The following is an 18,358-nucleotide window of genomic DNA, read 5'->3' on the forward strand; positions in this document are numbered from 1 at the left end:
TTCGGACCAAGTTTGGCCTCTATGAATCAGGTCATGCCGTTTGGGTTGTGCAATGCTCCTGCAGCATTCCAGCATTTTCTGGACGAAGTTCTGCGTGGGTATTTGGACGTGTTCACAATAGTCTACATCGATGACATCTTGATTTACTCTCAGAACTTGAAAGAACATCGAAAACACGTCCGCGCGGTACTACAAAGGCTATGTGAACATCATCTATATGCTAAGCTCGAGAAATGTGAGTTCCATCAGACTACAGTCGAGTTCCTTGGGTTCATTATGTCACCACAGGGGGTCACTATGGACAAGAAAAAAGTGCAGTCCATCATAGACTGGCCTCCCCCGAAATCAGTCAAAGACATCCAATCTGTTCTTGGATTTGCTAATTTTTACCGTCGCTTCATAGATGGCTTTGCAAAGAAGGTGCAACCCATTACCAGACTTCTACGGAAAGGTATCCCATTCTCGTGGGATGAGAATGCTGCGGTGGGGTTTAAGGCTCTAAAGAGAGCGTTTGTCACCGCTCCAGTACTAAAACACCCAGACCCGGCCAAACCATATGTCATTGAGACCGACGCCTCTAGCTATGCAGTGGGGGCGATCTTATCACAGAGGGACGAAAACGGGCAATTACATCCAGTCGCCTACTGCTCACGGATGTTACTACCAGCGGAGCAAAATTACGCTATAGCTGACAAGGAACTGTTGGCAATAAAAACAGCATTCGATGAGTGGCGTCACTATCTTTTGGGGGCCCAACACACCGTGACAATTTACACCGACCACCGTAATTTACAGTTTTTAAAATCAGCCAGAGCCCTCAGTCCCAGGCAACTCAGATGGACGATGCAGTTCTCGGAATATGATTTCGTAATAACTTACCATCCAGGAGCAGAAAATCGAAAAGCGGATATACTTTCAAGACACCCCAAACCAAGCCTCGACCCATCTGAGACAGGAAAAGAAGAGCCCAGACCTATGGTGGATCTGGACCGCGTCATTGGGAGTATAACTGTGGATTCTATGTTTGACAATATTAGGGCAGCCATGTCAGCTCAGCAACTGGCTCAATGGGAAATGCAAGGCGGAGACCAGTCGGTACAAGAAGGATTACCGTTCTACAAAACCACATTATTTCTACCTACAGCACCCCTACTTCAACAAGCAATACAATGGTGTCGCGACTCCCCGTTTGTAGGCCATCCTGGGACAGCAAAGACCATAGAACTAGTGAAACATCATTTTTGATGGCCAACCATATATAAGGACGTCCAGCAATATATAACCGCATGTGAGTGTGTCTCAGAAACAAATCCGATCACCAAAAGCCAACTGGACCCCTACAACCATTACCTACGCCACCTACCCCATGGCATACTGTGTCGATGGATTTGATAGTAGAACTACCCCAGAGTAAAGGGTTTACGGCAGTTTTTGTTGTGGTAGACTATCTTACCAAGATGGCTCACTTCATACCCTGCAAAGGAACTCCATCAGCTAGCACACTGGCCACCCTGTTTTCACAACATGTAATTCGTCTGCATGGATTACCATACGGCATCGTCTCAGATCGAGGACCGCAGTTCACAACAAGGTTCTGGCAAGCGTTCTGCAAATCAGTTGGGATTGAAGTACGTTTGTCCACTAGCTATCACCCGGAAACTGATGGTCAGACGGAGAGACTGAATCAGACTCTAGAGCAATACCTTAGATGTCTCACCCAAGGAAAAGAGAATGACTGGGCAGACGTCATCTGGCTCGCTGAACTCGCATACAATAATGCAGTGCATTCCTCTACTGAAACAACACCATTCTACAGCCTGTATGGTTACCATCCTTGTTTTCAACCAGTGCCCCAAGACAACATACCCGAAGTGCCAGCAGTAGTGGAAAAGCAGAAAAGGCTAAAAGAAATCTGGCAAACTGTCCAACGCAATCTGATTGCAGCCAAGCAAGCCTACAAGCATCACGCTGACAAGAAAAGGCGAACTGGTCCCCTGTACCACATCAGGGTTAAGGTATGGCTCTCTACACGAAACATTCATCTACAAGGGTCACGCAAATTCATCCCTCGCTTCATAGGGCCATTTCCAATCGAGGCTCTGGTTGGTTCAGTGGCTGTTAAGTTGATACTTCCCCCGCACATGAAGATACACCCAGTGTTCCATATTGCCTTGGTGAAACCAGCCCCTGCCTTAATGAGAACTAGAAAACCTCCACCCATTATGGTAGACGGCCACCCCGAGTTTGAGGTCAAAACTATCCTGGACTCTAGTATCCGACACAAGAAACTATGTTATTTGGTGGATTGGGTGGGGTATGTCCCGAGGAAAGATCTTGGGAGCCCGCAGAAAATGTCCATGCTCCTCGACTCCTCCGCCAGTTTCATCTGCGACACCCTCTTAATGCCCTTATGGTCAGCCTAGGGGGCAGAAAAGCAGCCAGAAAGCACTCTACCAAGTACTCCAGGCGTGTTCTCCACCCTTTTTGTAGGACCGTGGTCCAGGGATGCAGAACAGCCCGGGAACTACATTTCCCAGCAGGCCACTCGCCGCTTGGGCCTACTCGAGGGAAGATTGCCACGCCCCGACCGCGCCCACATCAGCGCGCATGCGCGAGCCGTGCCCGTGGGGAGCCGCTCGCAGTCCTGACCGGTGTCCTGGAACGACGTGTTCACAGGAGCTCCGGTGGCAAGCTTACGCGGGGCGATCCCGCCCGATGCCTGCAAAACCCCAGGCCCCGCGTACAAGTCTGAGATAAGTACAATTACTTACCTAGCGCATCTCGCCTGTAATACCCGAGGGGGGGGCCACGCAGTAGAAGCGGCTCCGAAACCCACCAGATCGCAGTGAGCCGGAAGCGCAAAACTCTTAAAGAGAACGCTAGGTGTTATAACATCCCTAACCCTGCATGAGACTTGAACTAACAATGCCCGTATGTTTTAATGTGATCAAACGTATAGTCGCATGACTCCGGAGGGGCGATCTCGCCGTGCAGAGTAACCATACCAAAAGCCACTAATCAATCACGTGCACAGTGCGCACTGGTATTGACTCTAATTTTGCTCTTGCAGAGAGACAGGAAAATACTGGTGAAGGTTCGTGGCCAATCAACACGAAAAGGCCAGAAAAGCCGTGGACTCAGGCAGAAACCGAAGCTAAGTACATTATTGCTTTGGGGCAATTCCCATTGGTGCTGCATGAAGTAAATGCAGGTTTGGGGGGAATTGGGCAATTGCTATAGGTACTGCATGAAGTAATGCAGGTTTGGAATCCCGCATGCTGCAATGTGGGGGCTTATCTAAGCTGTACCTAAGTTAATGTATGGTAATTGCAAAGGAAATGTTACATGTGATGACCTGGTGAGGGCTCCAGTAAAAAAGCCCGAGGTGAATTCAGGCATTCAGTGAAGGAGTGAGTGGTGAGAGCAGGAGTGCATGGGCGGCGAATTCATGGAACAGGAGCCGAGGAGCATGTGACCCTGACATTCCCTCTTCCCATCCAGAACCTCTACCTTAACCTCTTTCCGGTGTTCCTAACTTCCTTACCTATCCAACCAACGGACCCTAACCCTCTTTCCCCGAAGGGTCAAGGATGCCTGTGCTGTCTATCTCCAGGTACTGCGACCTAACAGGGAGGGAGGCGTTTTAGCTGCGTTTGTGCTGCCTCTGCACCTGGAAGAAGCAAGCTCTGACAGCCATCCTGTGCCGGAAGCCGCGGGACACCACAGACAGCCACACACAGCATGGCCAGATGCCCTGGGGTAGGGTGAAGGTCCGCCAGCCTTTTTTAAGGCCTGCTGCTGCCGCCACCCCCACATCCGGGGTGTGCCGGCCACCCGGCCTTCCAGAAACCTGCATGAGGTGGGGAAACATGGGAGGCCGGGACTCGCCGGCAATGAGCCTGCGCGCCAGGTCCAGGGATAGTGTGACGGTGTTGATCATGATCTGATTTTAGGGGGACAAAGGAAATGGGGTCTGTGGGACAGCCCCAGCCACGCCCCTGGGAGGGAACCCCGGGGCGATTGACATACAAGCGACCCTCAGACAGGGGTAGTCCCGGGAAGACCCCAGGGCTGCATGGTGCGTTCGAAGTGTTGATCAATATGTCCTGCAATTCACACTAATTCTCGCAGCTAGCTGCGTTCTTCATCGATGTGTGAGCCGAATGATCCACCGCCAAGTCACAGGCAACTTTTTTTTTGTTCCAGACCCTGCCAGTGCAGCCCAGCGCCCTGCCTAGCTCGGCAGAGACCTTTGTGGTTAAAAAAAATAAATAAATAAATCCAGGCTCTCAGCCCTGGAAACCTGCACAGCGCTTCCCAGGGGGATGGAGGCAGGCTGCTCTGCCACCGGCCCGATCCACCCATCCTTCCCCGACCTCCTCCGCTCCCCTTTTTGGGGGGTGGGCGGACGGCGAGGCTTGGCCAGAGACAGCACAGGCAGGGGGGGGAGTCGGTTTGGACCGCTAGAGTCTTCAAAGCCCAGCCTGGCCGCACAGGGCCAAGCTCCAGGTACCTGAGCAAGAGGGTAGGTCACCCGCTACGTCAGCGGACCTGGCCTTCGCTCGCCCACAGATGTGGGCAGCTGGAACCACGATGCCCGCCCGTCAAGTAAACCTGCTGCGCCGTGGCTCAGGGCTCGTGCCTGGCATGCCGGGCCCCTGTCGGCTTGTGGAGGCGACCCTCGAGAGCCGTCAGGTTTCCCTCGGCTCCCAGCTATCAAATGACCACCCACAGGCGGGTCAGAGAGGAGTCCACGCCCCCGGCCAGTGCAGCGGCTGGCTCTGTGAGGAGGCAGCGCGGGGCTCCCTTTCCGGTGCGTGGTTGGGGACATCCCCAGCAGGTTAACCCAACCCTGCCAGGAATCCCAGACCATCTGCTGGGTCGCGGACCCCCCTACATTGGAAGGGAATTCCCGATCCCCGGCACCTGGTTGCCCCCACACCCCAGACCGCTGTGCGAGAGATGCCCCGGGCTGTGAGCGCATCTGGGATGCAATTGAGGTCGGGCCTGCGGCTCTGCCTCCGGCTGATCTGATGTTAATGATCCTTCATGCCCCCACTCACAAGCAGATACCGCAGCCCCAATTTACGCTCAAACTGCCACCTCCCTCCCAACCCACACGCCGCCATCCCTCCCTTCAAACCCACACAGACATCAACATCCGTCCCTCCATACTACACCAAGAAGTTCCACCTCTCAGAGCCACACCCATATGCTTCACCTCTACCTCCAGACTCACACTCCTATGTCGCCATCCGCCCTGTCTCTATACCCACACCCGATTACCCCATCCCTTCGACACAAACATGCTCCCACCCCTCCCATAAACCAACATCCTTCTCTCCAGACATACATACCCCATCACTCCATTCACACCCAGATGCCCCCCTTCCTTCCCAACAGAGTGCTCCAGCCCTCACTCAGGCCCACATGTTCCAGCATTCCTGGACATGCCCCCATAATATGCCCTGTCCCTCCATTCCAGATCAACAGTGCCCCCCTCTGATCCAGACTCCAACAAGATACCCAATCCCTTCCTCAAGACCCATCCCATGATGCCCCATCATCCTTCTACGCAGAAAGATGCCCCTATCCCTGCCCCAACCAATGAGCACCCATTACTCTCTCCAGACCCACACCAACGTGTCCCATCCCTTCCTCTCAGACCCACACCAATATGCCCCATCCCTCCCTCGCCACACCAAGATGCCCCATCCCACCCTCCAGATGCACAGATGTCCCTATACCTGTTCCAGACCGACACCAATGTGCCACCATCCATTGCAGACCCCACCAAGATCCCACCATCCACACAGCAAGATGCCCCCATCCCGCCCTCCAGACCCACACCTAGATGAACTATCCCTCCCCAGACAGACCAATGCCCCACATTCCTCCCATGAAACCCACACCAATATGCCCTCATCCCCTCCTTCCAGACCCACACCAATATGGCCCATGCCATCCTCCAGACCAACAGATGCTCCATACCTGTTTCAGACCGACACCAATGTGCCCCCATCCATTGCATATCCCACCAAGATGCCACCATGCCTCACTCCAGACCCACACCAATATGCCCCCATCACTCCCCAGACCAATGTGCCCATCCCACCCATCAAACCCACACCAACATGCCCCCATTCCAAACCCACACTGATGTCCCCATCCAACCCAAACCAGGATGCCCCATCCCTCCCTGCAGACCCACACTAATGTGCACCATCCCTGCCCAGACCCACACCAATGTGTGCCATCCCTCCCTCCAGATGCACACAGATGTCCCCATCCAACCCAAACCAGGGTGCCCCATCCCTCCCCGCTGACCCACACCAATGTGCCCTGTCCCTCACATCAAACCCACACCAATGTGCCCCATCCACTCCCTTCAAACCCACACCAATATGCCTCCATCCACTCCCTCCAGAGCCACACCAAGATGTCTCTATCCCACCCACACCAGGATGCACCATCCCACTCTCCAGAACAACAGATGCCCCATACCTGTCCAGACCGACACCAATGTGCCCCAATCCATTGCAGACCCCACCAAGATCCCACCATCCGTCCAGCCACACAGCAAGATTCCCCATCCCTCCCCAAAACCACAATGTGTTCCCATCCCTCCCCCACAGACCAATATCCCCATCCCTTCCATCAAACCCACACCAATGTGCCCCATCCCCTCCATCTAGAGCCACACCAGGATGCCCCATCCCACCCTAAGATGCACCATGCCTGTTCCAGACCGACATCAATGTGCCCCCATCCATTGCAGACCCAAGATGACACCATCCCTCCCTCCAGACACACACCAATGTGCCCCCATCCCTCCCCAGACCCACACCAATGTGCCCCCATCTTTGCCCAGACTAATGTGCAAGTTCCCCCCATCAACCCACACCAATGTGTCCCCATCCCCTCCCTGCGGACCCACACTGTTGTCCCCATCTAAACAAAGCAGGTTCCCCTATCCCCCACCCCGCAGACCCACACCAATGTGCCCTGTCCCTTGCATCAAACCAACACCAATGTGCCTCCATCCACTCCCTCCAGAGCCACACCAAGATGTCCCCATCCCACCCACACCAGGATGCCCCATCCCACCCTCCAGAACAGATGCCCCATACCTGTTCCAGACCGACACCAATGTGCCCCCATCCATTGCAGTCCCAAACAAGATACCACCATCCCCCCATCCACACAGCAAGATGCCCATCCGTCACCCCAGACCCACAATGTGCCCCATCCCCCCCCCAGACAGACCAATATCCCCATCCCTCCCATCAAACCCACACCAATGTGCCCCATCCTCTCCCTCCAGAGCCACACCAAGATGTCCTATCCCACACCTAGATGACCCATGCCACCCTCCAGACCCACACCCATTTGCCACCATCCCTGTCCCCAGACCAAGATGCCCCAACCCTCCCTCCAGACCCACACGAATGTGACCCCCAACCCTCCCTCCAGACCCACACCACTGTACCCCAACCCTACTTCCAGACCCACACCAGTGTCCCTATCTCCTCCCTCCAGGCCCACACCACTGTGTCCCTATCCCTCCCTCCAGATCCACACCATTATGACCCTATCCCTCTCTCTGGACCCACACCATTATGTCCCTATCCCTCCCTCTGGACCCACACCACTATGTCCCTATCCCTCCCTCGCCACAAGATTGTGCCCCATCCTAAAACACCCCCTCATGAAACATTAAATAACTCTATTAGCCCCCTTTGATCAGTTAAACACCACCATGCACTGTCCCTGTTCCTTTTCTCAGCCCTATACCTTTCACATTGAATAGATGAATATGATTTTTAAAGTAAATGTAATGTTCGCTCCCCCGTCTCAATCTGGTGTCTTGCAGGAACGTTCACAAATCCCGAAGAAATGCAAATTGTATTCTCATCTACAAGCCAAATGCACTCAGCGTCCGGTTGCACTTGCACCACAACCACAACCTTCCCCTTTCCCGAATCCCGCTCGTGCTGCGGAACCGCTTCATTGCTCCGGAAAATCACATAGATGACGTCAGATGTCACGTGAGGAAGAGTGGGCGGGCCGTTGCTACGGTCCGTTTCTCGGATGGGAATTAGCCACTACCGGCTTTGGACTTATGTGACAGACAGGCCACGGAACGTAACGTGCAGCACGCTTGGTAGAGTGTAGGCGGCGGAACGTTGCAGTGCCGTTGAAATTTGCAGTGAGGGCGGTAAAGTTTTCGTAGGACGTGCATAGGCAGCGGCGGGTTCACTGGAGTGGCGCAGTAAGTCGCTCACGCAGATTCATGTGTAGTTTAAGATCTGCCCTTTTCGCTTTTTTTTTGTTTTTGAAAACCCGTTGTACAGGAGTTTTTTTTTGGGGACGTGGCAATGCTTTAAATGGATTGTGACGTGGAAACGGTGGTGGGCCAGTAACAAGTGGAAACGGGGGTGGGCCAGTAACAAGGGCAGAGCATGGCCATACCTGCCTACATTTGAAAATCAAAAACCCAGAGATGTATGCCCCGCCCACAGCCACACACGACACCGCCCCTTTGCACACGGCTCCGACCAAACACACTAAAAAGGTAAACTCGGTTGTTTTAGCTGTCATTATAAACACGTTTGCAGTTGCACTTTATAGTGGAATTCAATCAATTTCATAAAATTGGCTATTCATAACCACCAAAATTGCAGAGGACTAATGGCATACGCCTGCCATAAAATCAATACACACTCAAAACCAAGACAGGATATTTTCTTCAAATTCTTTTTTTAATTTATTTTTTATTGTGATTTAATTTGTCAATACAAACTTTTATCACATAGCCTATATCTGCTTCATTTTACAAAGGTTTACCAATGTTCTTTAAACACATCACTTGATTGTTGTCATGCTGGCTTTAACCCAGTGTATATTTGCATCAGCCTTTCTCGAAGGTGTTTCGACAGAAATTTCTTCAGATACTGAGAAACCACATCTCTTTTCCTGAGTTTGATTAAACTTGCATTCTGATGCAGCTTCTTTTGTAGCCGTCCAATCCTGTTGTTTAAGTTTCTCATTTACCTTAGTCGGGTTCTCAATTAGTTCTTGTAGTGAGGAGTCAATGGAATCTAGTTGATTTGTCCATTCTGATTTCCAGAGGTTTAATAGGGTTGCACTCTTTCCCACTGTGTGCACAGCAAGGACTTGATACCCTGTTGCAGGCGATTCCATAGATATTTTCCTCAACAAGGATAAAGATTTCCATTTTATTATGGTGTACAGTGATTGGAGACTCAATTCTTCTCTTATGGTGACTATTGGAGTACATGTAGGTAGTTTCAGGATTTATTTCCAAAACTGCGATTCCTATCTTGCCCATATTTCCCATGGGAGGTTCAGAATTGGGATAACTTTTTTGAATATAAAACAGTCAAACTGGCATTAAGGAGAATTTTCCAAATTTCCCGTTCAGAATGGACCCTGGAGCACTCAATGCTCGTTCTTTAGAAAATAGGTCCTCTTCCCAAGATTTTTCCATGACGGAACAGTTTACTCTTATTCCCAGGTATCGAATTTCTTTCACTTTTTCAACTGTGTCTTGTCCAATCTTCCAGTTGAACTTTATCCCGGATGGCTCGGTTGTTCCTCCTAGTGATAACATTTTTGACTTTCCAATGTTCATTTCCAATTGATTTTGAATCATGTACAGCGGAAGTTTAGATAGTTGCTGAAGACATATTTGTGTTCGATCTAGTAAAACGATATCATCGGCATAGCAGATCATTGAGATATCCTGGTTATTTCGTTTCAAGGGGAAGTGCCTCGCGTGATTGAAGACTTCTGGCAGATCAGCAATATATAGCTTTAAAAGGGTCTCTGCCAATATGCACACCCGCTTTACTCCTTTATTAATTTGTATCACACCACAGAGACTGCCTTTGGTATCTATCCTCACATGAGTTGTGTTTTTGTGGAGAGTTTTTATCGGCTGCAATATTTCGTCTGGGCAGTTCCATTTCTCCAATTCTTGCCATATGTGGTCTCTATTTACTCCGTCAAAAGCTTGCCTTAAATCAATACAGGGCAGGTAGCTTTGTTCCTTTGTTATGATGGTATTGCTTATCAGAATTGACAAGATGAAGAGATTTAGATCTCTCCCGGTCGCCCTAGTAAATTCAGTCTGGCGAGGATCTATTGCACCATTTTTATCGGCCCAATCTGATCGCTTTTTTTGCAGGTCTGTTGCAAATATCTTGCCTATTTTGTGTCCAAATAAGATAGTGGGGGATAATTACAAGGGTCGTCTCTAAGACCTTTTTTAAATATTGGGACAGTGATGCTTTTAGTCCATGAATCTGGAATGCTTTCAGCAGCTTCGATGTTCTCAAATATGGCTTTTATTATTACAGACCAGCGTTACGGGCATTTTTTTAGGTGCATGTTTGTAAGTCCATATGGTCCCGCTGCTGTTGAATTTTTAAGTTTCTTAATCATTTGTTCAATCAATGTCTCGTCTTTCAGAATCTGCCATGGACAATTGCTTTGTGAGGATCTTGAGCTTGATGTCGTATCGGTACTTCCAAAGACGACCTCGTAGTGCTTCATCCATTGTGCCTCAGTGACTCCATGTATTAACCTACATTGCTGGTTTAGTGTTTGGTTATTGATGATACGCCACATGTCTCTTGTTGTGGAATGGGCCATGGCACAGAGCATCTTTTCCCCTTGCTCCTGATCTTGTAAAAAAATGAATTCTTTTTAAAAAAAACTTTCTTTATTAATTTTCAAATTGCAAACAACAAACTCCTTTTCTGCCAACACGCAGCCCTCCTCCATCCCAACTACTGTTTTTTTTTAAAAAAAATATTTTTTATTGGCATTTCTTCAAACATAAACTTCGGGACTCAACAGTGTCCCTCAAATCCCCCCCCCCCCCGTTCCCCTCACCCTCCCTAGACCTCACCGGAATTATCGTCTATGCAATGTCTCTGCGATCTTCAGGTGTTTCTACTTTAGGTTGTGAACATATCCAGTATGCGGATGTTGTGGGGGCACCATTGCTGTATGTAATCGCTTTGCAGGAATTCTATGGTTTCTCCCCAATCCGTGGTAAACTTCTGTCTGTCTCCTTGGAGGTTATACTTGATCTTCTCCATCGCTACGTATGTCCAAATTCTTCGAAGCCATTCTTGAGAGGTTGGAGGGGCTTTTTGTTTCCATTTTTGCGCAATTGCCAACCAAGCTGCTATGAGGAGGCCCATAAAATTCCGTTTTTGTGTCTTAGTAAAGGACTTATCTCGGGGGGGCCCACATGTCACACATCCAAATTTCATCTCCTAGGCTGGCAGCTCCCTTGACGATTACCTGCATTTGTGCTTTCACTTCCTCCCAAAATTGTTGAATTTCTATGCAGTCCCACCAGATGTGTCTCCAGGTTCCGAGTGTGTCACATCCCCTCCAGCATTTCCCTTGCGTTGTGGGGATGTGTAATGCAATTGTATCATCACTTTTGTCCAGGCTTCCCTTGTTTGTACTGCTCGTGTCCATTTCTGAATTATTTGCCAGAGGTATAACCATTGGTCCCTCGTGATTTGTTACCCTAGAGTTGCTTCCCACTTTTTCATGTAGTGCCAGGTGATCTTTTCATCTTGTGTGTTAATGAATTTGTAGAGAGTGGATACAAATTTTGTTTCCCCTGTTTGGGTCAATATGTAGGTCTCAAATGGGGTGAGGTCCCTTGTCCATACCTTTGTTATTCTTGGAGTTGTGAGCCAGTGGTGGAGTTGCTCGTACTGGTATCTGTCCCTTTCCGTGAGGCCCAGCAGTTCCTGGCATTCTTGGAAGGATCTGATCTGACGTTCCTCGATCATATTGCGCTTCCCTCCATTTCTTAAAGGATCCTTTTTCTTGACCGGGGGAGGGGGGGAGTCTGGGTTGTCTAGGAGTGGTATGAAAGGGGCGGGGTCTATCGTTAGAGTTCCCTTTTTGGTTGCTCTGTTCCAGATTTCCATGGTGGAGCTCATGACTTCGCTGATTTGATATTTTGGTGTCTGTGTTCTGGTTTCCTCCATAGGAGGTGGTGCAGATTAGTGTTTGCGACAGCCCTGTCCTGTGCCTATCAGTGATCCATTCATGTAAGACCCACAATTGCGCCGCCTTGTAGTATTTCTTCATATGGGGGAGCGCCATGCCTCCGTCTGTTTTTGTGCCGTAAGCACTTGTTGTGACAATCTCGGGGTTTTGTTTTGCCAAATGTATTTCGTGATAATTTTGGAGAGGGATTTAAAGAATTCTGGCGGGACTCGGATGGGGAGGGCCTGGAAGTAGTAAAGCAGTCTGGGCAATATCGTCATCTTGATGACTGTTATTCTGCCCCACCATGAGATTGACAGAGGGTTCCATCTGAGTAGATCTTTTTTAATGTCTTCCAAGAGTTTAGGGTAATTTCCTTTATAGAGATTCTGGACCTGTGGTGTCAGGGTAACTCCCAAGTACTTGACTCCTTCTTCGGCTTTTAGAAGTTGGAGGTCTGTAGTTGTCTTGTATATCTCTTCTTTGTCTCCCGCTAGGGCCATTACTGATGATTTCTGCTTATTTATCTTCAACCCCGAGATTGCTCCGAAGTCGTCTATTTGCTGGATGAGAAGGGGGAGCGTGTTGTTTGGATCTGCTATTGTCAGCAACATATCGTCTGCATATGCCGCCGTCTTATGCATGTGACCCCCCATTTCTATGCCCTTTATGTTTGGTGCTGCTCTGATCTTGGCTAGGAGAGGTTCTAGGAAGATTGCGGAGAGTAGAGGTGTTAAGGGGCATCCCTCTTTCGTTCCCCTGCTTATTTTGATAGAGTCCGAGAGTTCGCAGTTGACTGCGATTCTAGCCGTCGGGGAGTTGTAATTTGCCCAGATCATTTCGATGAAGTCCTTTCTCATGCCCATTTCCCGTAATGTAGCAAACAGCATTGTCCACTCTACCCGGTCGAATGCTTTTTCCTCATCCAATGCTATTATTGCTGAGGGGATTTTCATGATTCCGGTCTTCTCTATTAGGTGAACTATTCTCCTTATGTTGTCGTAGGTTTTTCTTTTGGGGATGAAGCCTGATTGTTCTTGATGGATTAATTTGGGGAGCAGCGGGGCTAATCTGTTCGCCAGGACTTTTGCATAGAGTTTGGCATCTACATTGATTAGGGCAATTGGGCGATACAAGCCGGGTTTTTCTGGGTCCTTCCCTTTCTTGTGGAAGACTAGAATTTTAGCGTCGTTCATTGATGTGGCGAGGTTGCGCGTATTGTATAGGGTGGTTAGGTGGGGTATTAATAAGTCAGCGTAAGTTTTATAAAATGCGGCAGTAAAGCCATCATGTCCCGGGGCTTTATTCTTGGGTAGTTCTCTTATTGCCTTCCCTACCTCCTCTGTCGTGATAGGTTGGTCGAGGGATTCTTTTTCTGTTGGGGATACTGTTGGGAGTGTTACCCGGGCCAGGAATGCCATTTGTGCCTCCTTACCCGGCCTCTGCGACGTGTATAGGTTCTGGTAATACTCTCGAAAAACTTCTTTTATGTCTTTAGTTTGTGTTTTCTTTTCTCCTTGTCCATCTGTCAGGGTTTTCACTGCTTGGTCTTGCGGTGTACCTTTTAGTTGTCTTGCAAGTAGTTTGTCTGCTTTATTTGATTTCATCGTGTACCAATGTTTTGAATGGAGTAATTGTGTTTCGGCCCTTTTGGTCCTGATCAGGTCTATCTGGCTCTGAACGTGTCGGTATGCTCTCTTCAATTGCCTGGAGGAGTTCTTGGTCAATTCTTCCCTTATTTCTTCCAGTTTTTCCCCCAGCTCATCTTCCCATTTGTGTATGAGCTTATCTTTTCGAACTTTCAAGGCTATTAAATGTCCCCTCATCACTGCTTTGAAGGCTTCCCACGTGGTGCTCGGGGAGACATCCTGGGTGTTGTTGAACTGAAAATATTCATCAATTTTTTCGCTTATTGTTTCTCTTGTCGCTGAATCTTGTAACATTTCTCCCGGGAGTGTCCATCGCCAAAGCCCTGATTGATGTTGCAGTTTGGGAAGGATTATCCAAAGTGGGGCATGGTCTGATAGTGATATTGTGCCTTTTCCGATTTCTTGTATTTCTCTGATTATGGCTCCTAAAGCCCATATATAATCTATCCTGGAGCTAGAATCGTGCACATGTGAGTGATAGGTGAATCCTTCGGTTGATCCTCTGAGCCTTCTCCACACGTCTTCTAATGACAGATTCTGCATCGCCAATCTGAGCGTTGGTGTCGGGGCCCCTTGTTGGGATGCTTTCGGGTTTGAGCGATCTTCTGTCCGGTTCCACGCCATATTGAAGTCACCTGTCGGGATCACCTCTCCTTCCGCGAAGTTTTCGAGTTTATTGACCGTGGCTTTGATAAATCCTTCCTGGCCCGTATTGGGGGCATAAAGGGTTGCGATGGTCACCTTGCGGTTGTCAATCTGTATTTTCGCAAAGACGTAGCGTCCATTTTTGTCAGCTAAGGTTTCCCTGATTTGGACCTGCAGGTGGTTGGCAAACGCTATGAGTACACCCCTTTTTTTTTTTATTATTTATTTATTTTTTTCCCCCCCTCGTCATTGGATTGAATTATCTGTTTGTATCCTCTTATCTGGAGTAGGTTCTTCCTCTTCTTCTGTATGTGGGTTTCCTGGAGCAATATTATATCGAACTTTTCTCTGTGTAGGAAGTGTTCAGTTTTTTTCCTCTTCACTGGCATATTCAGCCCTCTGATGTTAAATGTTAAGATTTTCAGCCTCATTCTACCTTGTGTTTTGGTGGTTCCTTGCTGGGATCATCCAGAGATTCGCAAATGTGAGCGTTCGAGCCGGTGATTGAGTCTTTTCTCCCCCAAACTTCCCCATTAACTCCCTCCCCACCCCCCTCCCTTCCATTCCCCCCAACATTGTCCCTGAGGAGGGCCCTGGGCCCTATGGTTGCTCCGGCGTTGCGCCTTCGCTCCATGCCCTCTAACAACTCAGGGTGATTATTCGCAGGGAATCCTAAACCCTGCGGCTCTGCGCGCCAATATTCAGCTCTTGCCCTTGGTGAGGTGCTCATGGTCCTGTTGTCTCCCCCTCCTCGCCTTCCCCCCAACATTGTCCCTGAGGAGGGCCCTGGGCCCTATGGTTGCTCCGGCGTTGCGCCTTCGCTCCATGCCCTCTAACAACTCAGGGTGATTATTCGCAGGGAATCCTAAACCCTGCGGCTCTGCGCGCCAATATTCAGCTCTTGCCCTTGGTGAGGTGCTCATGGTCCTGTTGTCTCCCCCTCCTCGCCTACCTTGGATATCTTATCCTGGGGCGTTAAGTTCAATCTGGGATCCGTGGTTGGAGTCTCGATCTTCTTTTCTCCGTTCGCCACCCCCTCGGCTGTCTTCGTTGTCTGGGAGGTTCCCTTGTTTTTGTGGGGTCTGGCTCGTGTTCCTGGTATCCTATGATCCTTAGGCCCTCTTCACATGTTGTAATTCGGTGTTGTCTCTCTTCCCATGAGAATAGAAGGCCAAATGGGAATGTCCATTTGTATTGGATTTGTTTGTCTGACAAGATTTTGGTCAGTTGGCTCATTTCTCTTCTCTTTCTGAGCGTTGATTGTGCAAGGTCCTGGAATAGTAAAATGTCTTTGCCGTTCATTCTAATTTGTTCCAATGTCCTGGCCTCTCGCAAAATTCTTTCCTTTTGTGCGTATTTTGTCATGGCCACTAAGACGTCTCTGGGGCGGGACCCGGGGTCCCCTGCTCGCCATGGGCCGACCCTATGTAGTCTGTCGATATGGATGTCTTCCCCTGATACGTCTTTCAATATTTCTTGGAATACTTGTTGCATTGCTGTACGGAGATCTTTGTCTTCTACTGTTTCCGGCATGTTTTTAATTCGTATGTTTGATCTCTTAGATCTATTTTCTAAGTCTTCACATTGTGTTTCGAGTTCCAACGCCAGACGTGAGAGGCGATCTTGTGCCTCGGCTTGTAAGGTCGCCTCTTCATCCATGTTCTGGATCGTTTTTTCTATGTTGTCCGTCCTCTCCTCTAGGGATTCTATGTCTTTTTTAAGATCCTGTACTGCTTGTTTCAGTTCCCCCTTCATATTGTCAAATTGTGTCTGTGTTGAGGCGATAAATGGATCTTGCAGCTCTTTGAACCACATTTTCATGTCGTCTCGTGAGGCCGCCATGTCTGAATTTTCGTCTTGTACTAAGGGGTCTTGCTCTGCGCTTTTCTGTTTGTTAGATTGCTTCGTTCCTGTGTTTCCTATTCCCCAAATGTGGGTCAGATCATGTGTCTGATTGGAGCCACCTTTAATTTTCGCTAGTGCCTGCGACCCCTGCCTCATCCTAGCCTTGGACATGTAGGTGTATTCTTAGCCCTGGGCGCTTTTTCTGTGGGGTCTTCTCTCTGGGTCTTCCTGACCCTGTTATCACTCGGGCGGGGGGGTGGGTGGGTACGTGTATCTGGTGTTGGAACGCGGGATTTCTCCGCGCTGGCACTTGAGGTTCTGGGGGCCATCGGGTCTGTCGTATGCTATAGCCCCGGACTGGACTCGTGGCGTGACTCTTCTGATTCTGGCCCGCCTCGTGGGGGAGGGGGCCGAGACTCTGCTAGTTTATATGGGCGATATTGGAGTCTCCCTTCCGATCCCCTATGTGACCGTGGGGGGGGCAACGCCACCCTCCACTTACTCTCTGTCGGGGAGCCCCCTATTCCGCGTTGTGGGGCTGCGTGGAGAGCTGCGCATGGGAGGGGGACTTTTCCCGCCTGTCCCGGGGGCTCCACCTCGCCTCGTACCTGCTTTTCGGGTCCCCGTCTCTGGGTTCTGCTGGGCTCCGACGTCTGTCCCCGTATCCGCAGGGCTCCGTCGGCTGCTCTTGCTGTTCTCTCCGGTGCCTACTCCTCTCGATCGAGCGTGGGCTCCAATTCTCCTTCTTGGCCGCCTCCCTCTCTCGGTCTGCTTCTTTTCAATGGATGCACTCCTCTTCGGGGCCGCGGCGGACCCGGAACTCGCCGCTCCTCTTCGGCGGCGTCTCCGCTGGGCGGGGTCCCGAGCCTAATGTCGCTGCTCGCCTCTGTTTCCCTCCGTCGGGGGCCGGGCGCTTTCCTGCGGGGCACTCTCCGCTGCTTCCAGAGATTTCGCTTGTCCCGGGGTGAGGCGCCTCGCTCGGCTGGGGTGCGTGGCGTCTGGTCACAGTCCGAGGTTTCGCCCCGGCGGGAAGCTGGGCTGGATCTGGCCCGACCTCCTCTGTGTTGCTCGGTTCGGCGGTTGCTCGGTCCCTTTTCTCTATCCGTGAGAGGGGGGATAGAGGAGTCGCCTTGATGGGCTCGCAGCCTGCATATATTGTTTCTTTATTATCGCTGCCCAAGCTGGGGGACGGAGCTACGCTCACGCACGTCTGCCCGGCTCGGCCGCCATCTTGGAATCATCCCAACTACTGTTAATGTCTCGTAGCAGTACATTTTCCAGCCCTGGTTCTCATAGCAGGCACAGCTGGCATCGTTTCAGTCACTTGCCCAGGAAGACACCACATCCTACTCCAATTCCAGAAATTGTGGCCCTCAACTCGCTCTGTTTACCCGTGTCATCCCAAGTTTCCTTCCAGTGAATGTGTCCTGGTGTCCATTTCAGACAGATGATTTCGAAATGGAGGCCAATAGTCAATTGGACGACTTGTGATCGGCATAGTTGTAGCATATCTGGTTTCCCTACGTTCACATAGTCTCATGCACTCCAGCCAGGAGCGAAATGTTGGAGGATTCCTCTTGCCCCACATCCTGGCCACCCTCACCGCCATTCCCAACAGTTTCTGTTCCGTGCAGGACCCTCCCTCAATCAGGGCCAGCAGCCACACCGCCGGCGTGTAGACTCGAGGTGTAGGAAGCATTTCAGTCATTGCCCCCTCAATCTCACTCCAGAACAATCTCTAATGCACGGGCAGCTCCATGCCACATTCAGCTGGTTCCCCACCACGCCTCCTACACCCCGGAGAGCTGTTGGGATAAATTCTGCCCAGCCTCATCGGGGAATAGTAGACCTGGTGTAGAAACTTGTAGTGAGTCAATCTGTATCGGGCAAGGAGATCTTACGGGTCTGCATGCATATAAGTTTCCACTGGGCTTCGCTCAACACACTATCCAGAGAGGCCGCCCACGCGTCCTTGAAAGTTTTCTTTCTCGTTCCGATAGCACTCCAAATCATTTTGTGAATAGATGAAACTAATTTGCTGGGAGCCAGCGGTTTAATAATATACTGCTGTACCAGGTTGGGAAGTGGGGCTTTCGGGAACTCGGCCATTTGGCTTTTAATACGCCTCTAATTATATAATACAGAAGCAGAGTCACCGTATTGTGTTCCCCTCT

The 18,358-nt window shown here is 50.2% G+C and overlaps 1 protein-coding gene and 1 non-coding gene across 2 annotated transcripts in view; one reads left to right on the forward strand and one right to left on the reverse strand.

Annotated features, from left to right (window-relative positions):
- Window positions 1–4,032: 4,032 nt before the first annotated feature.
- Window positions 4,033–4,183, reverse strand: LOC138517623 (5.8S ribosomal RNA). Its single transcript, XR_011282760.1, has one exon. It is a non-coding gene; the product is annotated as a 5.8S ribosomal RNA (ribosomal RNA).
- A 3,921-nt stretch (window positions 4,184–8,104) lies between these two features.
- HAUS3 (HAUS augmin like complex subunit 3) overlaps window positions 8,105–18,358 on the forward strand; it is a 163,853-nt gene continuing 153,599 nt past the window's right edge. Inside the window, exon 1 of the mRNA XM_069632125.1 lies at window positions 8,105–8,272. The gene's annotated coding sequence lies outside the window, so the exon portion shown is untranslated. The remainder of the gene's footprint in view (window positions 8,273–18,358) is intronic.

The sequence above is a fragment of the Ambystoma mexicanum genome, chromosome 6q (assembly GCF_040938575.1).
Source record: "Ambystoma mexicanum isolate Mex_15411 chromosome 6q, UKY_AmexF1_1, whole genome shotgun sequence".
In the NCBI taxonomy this organism is placed as follows: Eukaryota; Metazoa; Chordata; class Amphibia; order Caudata; family Ambystomatidae; genus Ambystoma; species Ambystoma mexicanum.